General features: G+C 31.6%; 1 long non-coding RNA gene across 2 annotated transcripts; it reads right to left on the reverse strand.

Annotated features, from left to right (window-relative positions):
* Nucleotides 1–3,580: 3,580 nt before the first annotated feature.
* On the reverse strand, nucleotides 3,581–6,742 carry LOC146900851 (uncharacterized). 2 transcript variants are annotated; one of them, XR_015023597.1, is made up of 4 exons: nucleotides 6,619–6,742; nucleotides 6,243–6,528; nucleotides 6,019–6,063; nucleotides 3,581–5,834 (listed from the first exon to the last, which is right to left on the reverse strand). It is a non-coding gene; the product is annotated as an uncharacterized LOC146900851 (long non-coding RNA). The 2 variants fall into 2 exon arrangements; XR_015023596.1 differs by having other exon boundaries at nucleotides 3,581–6,063.
* Between the last annotated feature and the right edge of the window lie 800 nt (nucleotides 6,743–7,542).

Here is a 7,542-nt window from a genome sequence, read left to right on the forward strand (position 1 = left end):
CTACTTACACTAATAATTCTCGTATTCTAATAAATAATAAAATAATGCCACATAATAAAATACTAACACCTCATATATATAAATAAATCACATAAATAGAGTCTAACTTAATAAAAATAATTCCTTTCAAAAAAAAACTTAATAAAAATAATTAAATAAAAAGGAGGGCGTTACAACTCTCCCCAACTTAAAAGAATTTCGTCCTCGAAATTCAAAGCACAAGAGAAAATAAATTTAGTTATTGCTTCTTCAACAAAACACAAAAAACCACATCAAAGTTAGTCAGTTAAACACGATCACATAATAAAACATAACTATTAACTAGAAAACATGACGAAACGACTCATCTACTTGGCCGGACGGACCGACCTGCTCTGATACCAATTGTAACACCCCGTTTTCCCAACGTGAAAATTTCGTAAATAAATCAGAGTATTCATCGTAAACGGAATGTCACATTTCATAAAAATCATAAATTGAATAAATAAATATTTATCCTTCAAAATTATTCAACTTAATCTTTAAAACTTCGCAGCGGAATTAGTTCAACAACATAAAAGTCTTTGGCACGCAGGCCTCATCATAAAAGTCTCATAAATCTTAGTTCAAAAATAATTCTTAAACTTCAACCTCATCATAAAAGTTTCATAAATCTTAGTTCAAAAATAATTCTTAAACTTCAAAAGCAATACGTAAAGGAACAGAAAATAGTATTAAAATCCCCATCCCGTTACGTATCAGAGCATCCTAGACACGATGTGAGGAGTCTACTCACGAACACAGCTAATCTTTATTACCTGCACATTACCCACGGTCGAGGCAACATATACGCAGAAGGGGTGAGATTTCTCAAACAATAATATTAAGCTTATAAATCATAAATTACATTTAACAACATAAACATCTTATAATTTAACAATTATAATTAAATACATAAACATCATCACTCATCTTAGCAAAATATCATCATATAGCAGTCACAGTCATCGTCACATATCATCATACTAAAAGACATCACAAGGTAATTCGTTAAAACATCACAACTTAACGACTTGACTTGACAATGCATCTAGACTCGACTATGCAACTCTTAACGTCTTAAACCATCTCGAATCATCATGAAATGCAAATGCATGTGGTACCATTTTAGGGCATAAGCCCTCATCGTCGTGGTTGAGCATAAGCTCTCATCGTCGTGGTTGAGCATAAGCTCTCATCGTCGTGGTTGAGCATAAGCTCTCATCGTCGTGGTTGAGCAAAAGCTCCATCGTCGTGGTTGAGCAAAAGCTCCAGGGCATGAGCCCTCATCTATAAATGAGTATGCATGGACTCAACATCTTACGTCTTAGAACTTCATGAACATCTTATAACTCTTTGACTTAGACCGACACTTACATCTTAAATAAGACTCAACAGTATATGCAACACTTATAAAGTCACATCATATCAGCATCATAACTTAACAGTATCAAATGATAAACATCAACATCTTAAACATCGCATCAAAATAAACATCATAAATAACACATGTTTAAATCACACATCTTCCAAATAGCACTTCATTATATAACACATCTTTTTCACATTATCATTAAATCATACATCTTCAAATAACACATCTTTAAATATTCTCATCTTCATATAGCACATATTTAAATCACACATCTTCAAATAACAGATCAATACACATCGTCAAAAATTCATCATTAAAACTTATTATTTCAAACACATTTAAATAATAGTAGGAATAATTTTCATTATAACAATTACCTCAATAAAGTAACTTAAAAATAATATATATAATTTTGAGCTGATAGTGACAAGTCTCGACTGAACATATCCAAGTAAGCTTATGCTACATATAATAAGCTTATAAGGGTAGTTTAAACTAATAGTAGGTGGCAGATATTTCAACGTCTTTGCAACTTTGGTGAAATTAGACCATGGGCTATGAAGCTAAATAGGAATTGAGCCTCATCTAAATTCTACTTTTGAATAAGGATAATTTAATAATTTGCCTAAATAAATTTCGAATAATAGGTCGTATGTTATCAGGTAAGGAATTTCATATTAACTAATCTCATGAACAATTATGAGAAAATCTATCTCTGGTCTTTTAGAAAACATGCTAAATAACTATAATTCTTAGGGCATGTTGTCATCTAGTCAATGGCCATTCTATCACTAAGTGTACATGGCTATCGAGATTCAACAAATAAAAAGGAACTAAATACAGAGGTGCCTATTTGGTCTTATAATTTTATCAAATAAAGGACATAAATGATGATCAAGAGGGACGAAACAAATCTGTTAGTCGCGAGAGAGGAGAACAATGAGAAAAATTGATGAAGGCTTTGAAAACTCACAAACGGGATTAAACAAGCTTCTGCGAGTGATTCAAGTGGTGGATAAGGGAAAAGAAAAACACTTTGAGGCATTACTAGTAACAACCATGATATTTTAAACAGCCCTAGGATATGATCCGCTTGGCAGAGACATCATTGAGGTTCTTTTTCAAGTATCACAAATTTATATTCCTAAAGACAATCATACAAAACCTGCCGATCCAAATCATGAAGGAGATGACTCAAAATAATTCATAATAGTAATACCAAATATCAATCATGAATTTAACACGAAACATCACAATTTAGAAAAGAAAATCAAACATATAATTACAGTGACATAAAAGAACAGAAATTTAATCATAGATTCATCAAAAGAATTAGATAACAACGAAAATTAACCCTTCACTATCCATATGATCATGCAACCCTTACCGATGAATAAAACACCCCCCTTAAAAACTCATCCTAAAGCATGTTAGATGCAATCTAATGATTCACAGACCTAATATTAGTGAAAGATAGTCTCACCCTTACCTTAGATTGTTTTTCTGAAATCAAAAGCAGCGTTTTTCGTTCCTAGGGTTCTCTCTCTGAGTTCTCCTCTTTCTCCTCTTTCTCCAAAAAGCGGTTTAACGAAAAAACTCTTTCTAACCTGAGCTTCCTTATTTATAATATTAATCACTCTTCCTAAATCTATTTAGGCCCAATAACTTATTCTTATTTCTATTCTAACCTCCAATTCTACTTACACTAATAATTCTCGTATTCTAATAAATAATAAAATAATGCCACATAATAAAATACTAACACCTCATATATATAAATAAATCACATAAATAGAGTCTAACTTAATAAAAATAATTCCTTTCAAAAAAAAACTTAATAAAAATAATTAAATAAAAAGGAGGGCGTTACAGCAGTACTCTTTCTCATGTCCTCTCTTTGAAGCTTAATATGGATGGTTCTCGTAATTTAATCGATAACATCTAGATAAGAACGAATCCATAAATTTTGGGTGGTAGAGACTCTACACACACATATATAACATTCCATTTTTTAAAGTATATATTAACATCATAGTTATTCTATGTGATTTTTTATATTTTTAAAATTAATAATTTTCTTTTCTTTATTTTCCAAAGTCAATAAAGACATTTTTTTCTATATAAGTAATTAAACAATCATTTAACCATTAATCTCTTATGTGATTTTCCGTCCAATCCTTGATAATATTCTTGACCGATCAACCAATATATTTTATAACGCTATTCAACAAAGTTGAAAACATTTTAGCCTCTTCAAAAAAAAATATTGAAAACAATATCTCAAACTTTCTATGTTTATATATTGTATTGAAAGAAAAAAAAAAAGTGTCAAAACATAGTGAGGGCTCAAGCATGCACACACACTTCCATGTAGGTTTGTCCCTGCATTCCATGAGCAGTTGTGGAACTTTCCCATACTTCATTGTAATCTTTGTCCCTTCACTGCATCAATGACAAAGATTTAATGTAATTGAGGCTCCTTGAGTTGGATGGTCTTGGACACCATTGTGATCTCCCACCAACTTCACTTTGATGTAATTGAGGTTAGTGTGATCTCTTATATTGTTTCTTTGTCTTTTTCATTCCTTCCTTTCATATAAATCACTTTTCATACTACTGCTCCATGAATAATTAATCATATTAGACCAAGTTGGTTTCTTGAAGAAAACATAAAAACTTCTTTTTCTCCTTGACATATTAAGTTGGCTTCTTGAAGGTTGGACATGCAAAAAGAATTGCTTTTGTTGAAGTGTCGACATTTGAGTTCACTCCAATGAGTTGTAGCATTGTCAACATACACAAATATTAGAACAACCAGAGAATATATGGATTATGATATATCCAAGAAACATCAAAATAATTATAATGAACATCAAAATTACAATGTTAGAATTATCAAAATTATCAACCAAACTGCCCATGCAAGCCATTCAATCTCCAATTTTCAATAAAAGCATAATTCATTGTGTGTGATGCGAAAATTCAATATTGAGTATGATGGATAATTTTCAGGCATATTGATTTGAATAGATATATCCCCCCGTACAAAATGGGTGTTCAACAAGCATGGTGTGATCTAGAATGCTTAACAAATGATATGAGATTGTCTACCATTTTTTAAAAATAATAAAGTTGACGTTAAGAGACAAATTTCTAACATCACATACTTCCCATGGGCATAAATACATCAATAGTAAAATGTCATGAAGCTGGTGATAAAACGGTGATAAAATCTTGTTCCTGTTTTTTGACAATATACACATACAAATTCTATTCCAAATTTTATTATCGATTTGCAACCTATAAATACCAAAACAAATGTTATATCATTGCACTAATGATGTAGGTATCACTTATTTGGTTGTACATGTTCTGAACTTGGTACCACTCTTTTACCTATTTAAGCATATGATTATAAGTTCATAACTCAAAATGTTACCTTCCTTTACATACAATGCATTAATCTCTTCAATATTTTTATGACTTGCCATAAATGAATATTCCTTGCATTTTCTTTCTTCTTACCATCAACACATGTAAGAAGAAATAATACCAACAGTAAGTACCTAATAGCATCTAGGAACGTCAGGCAGCATGTAGGAACCGTGTGTCATAGGCTCATAGCTTCTACTAACAGAGAACGGTATATTGTCTGGATAAACATTGAATTGCCTCTCATAGGGTGTGTAATATTAATATTCACTTTGATATACCAACCCAATCCATAAACAACAATGCAGCCATCTCACCACCAACGCTAAGGAATGCACAAATAAGTGCTTCAACAACATCAGCAACAAATTTCCTTTTCAATTTCCAATTTCCGCGAGTAAATATTTTTTCCGCGGAAATAGAAAATTGAAACGGAAAGTTGTTGCTGATTTTGTTGAAGCACTGATTGGTGCATTCCTTAGCGCTGGAGGTGAGATGGCTGCATTGTTGTTTATGGATTGGGTTGGTATAAAAGTGAATATTAATATTACACCCTATGAGAGGCAATTCAATGCTTGTCCAGACAATCTAGTTAATGTAAGCTGTCTAGAATCCCTCTTGAAGTACTCGTTTTGGGACCGTACTCGTTTAAAGAAAGAATATATAATGCCAATTGAAGTGTTAATTTGTGGTAATCATGCCTAAGACATTAAAGAAATAGATTTGCTAAATTTGTTAAATTTGCTTATGATCAGGAATTGAGTAGTAATATAGCTGCAATTGAAAGAATATATAACTGCAATTGAAGTGTTAATTTGTTGTAATCATGTCGGAGACATTAAAGAAAGAATATATAAATGCAAATGAAGTGTTAATTTATTGGCTCATAGCTGAATTTAATCGAAGATCCAATCTCCTCAACAATCTTATTCAAGATAATTGAATTTTAGCGTAAATAGCAAAACACCAATTACCTTAAATTATCGAAGAACTCCATTAAGCACACTCTCTGCCAATAAAGAATATCATCAAAATAAAAACTTAATTTAATTGAGTAAATCTAAATCACATAAATTGAATCTAGAGCCTGATTTTACATGAGCACGAAATTAATTAATCGAAACAATCACAGTTCCTCAATTTCCGCATAGCTTGTCTTAATTAAGCTTCGAATGTAAAGTAATAAATGATACCTTATTCAGTCAGCAACGTAGAAAATCCAGTGATAGTGATAAATCCTGTGATAAGTGTTATAATTTGTTTTGATGAGCGGTATATCAATAAAGATAATCGAAAGCATAACGAGAAGTAGAAGAAGAAGATCGCACACACACCACCACACCAGAGGAAGATCCCGAGCAATTCCTGTGCGATCTTCCTCAAAAAAGAAAATATATTTTTATTCATTTTTTTTTACCTGCCATGCAAGTGCGTCTGTCATGACAAAGGTTCGGTTCACAATCACAAAATTTTCATCATCAAGTCATCATCATGTAACTAAATTTATAGCAACGCTTCTGTTACAATAATCTTCTCTTCAATTTCAATCCATGACGAAACTCACGATCATCACAACGATCCAATTGTACCTGCAATGAGAACACTTCAACTAGATTGATGAACATGAAGAAACTCCAAAAGCAATATAAATAAGAAGATCACGGCTCCTTGAAATGATAGATCTGGGAAATCGAATTTCAGACCTACAAAAAAGGATGCATATGAAAATGAAATTAGAACAATCACGAAGGTGATTAAAGAAAAATAATCAACAAAGGTAAGATTAATCATACCATGGAAAATTAACCATTGGTGTGTTTATCATGAACTGATCCATGTGGAAGAGTTTGTAGAAGACTACAACAAGATTGATGAAGAAGTAGATATTGGTAAGAATAAAAGAAATGAAGTTGTTGTGAAAATTCAGCATTTGTTTTACGCTATATATAGAGGTTGTTACGTTGAGTTTAGATCCTTCTATGGGCGCGTTGATGATGTGGCGGTGGTACTTATCCTTTTTTTGGCAAAAAAGGAAGGAAAAATAAAATAAAATTGTGGCTGTATTTGCTCTTAGTTATGGGTAAGTACAGATTGTTACCTGTTGGCTTTTACCATATGTATGTGGGAATGGAATAAATGTTCTTAGGAATCTTTTGACTAAAATGAGTAAAATATAAAATAAGAAAATTAAAAGTTAATACTATAACAAATTCATTGTTTTTCTTAGTGCCCGTTTGGTTCAGCTTTGAATATAATTGATTCTGAGAGAATTGATTCTGATAGAATTGATTCTGACAGAATTGATTCTGAGAGAATTGATTTATGTTTGGATACAATTATGTAGAATTGATTAAACAAAATGATTTATGTTTGGATACAATTATGTAGAATTGCTTTTGAATGTATAATTACTAAAATAGACATAGCCAAAGGAGAATTGATAAAGAATGAGAATTGATAAAGGGCAATAAAGTAAAATAACGTGTTGTAATAATAAAATATACAAACCTATACACGTTGTTCAAGGAGAATTGATTCTAGAAAAGCTAGAAGCTAGAATTTGTAGCTTCATGGAGAATTGCTTTTGGAGGACAAAAGCAATTCTGAAAAGCTGAACTAAACACGTTGTTTTTGGCTAGAATTGCTTTTGGCACTGTAAATAATTGATTTTGGGCTAGAATTGCTTCTCAGAAGCCAAACCAAACAGGCCCTTAAGA

The sequence above is a fragment of the Medicago sativa genome, chromosome 8 (genome assembly GCF_051527215.1).
Source record: "Medicago sativa cultivar Bolivia chromosome 8, Bolivia_mono, whole genome shotgun sequence".
In the NCBI taxonomy this organism is placed as follows: Eukaryota; Viridiplantae; Streptophyta; class Magnoliopsida; order Fabales; family Fabaceae; genus Medicago; species Medicago sativa.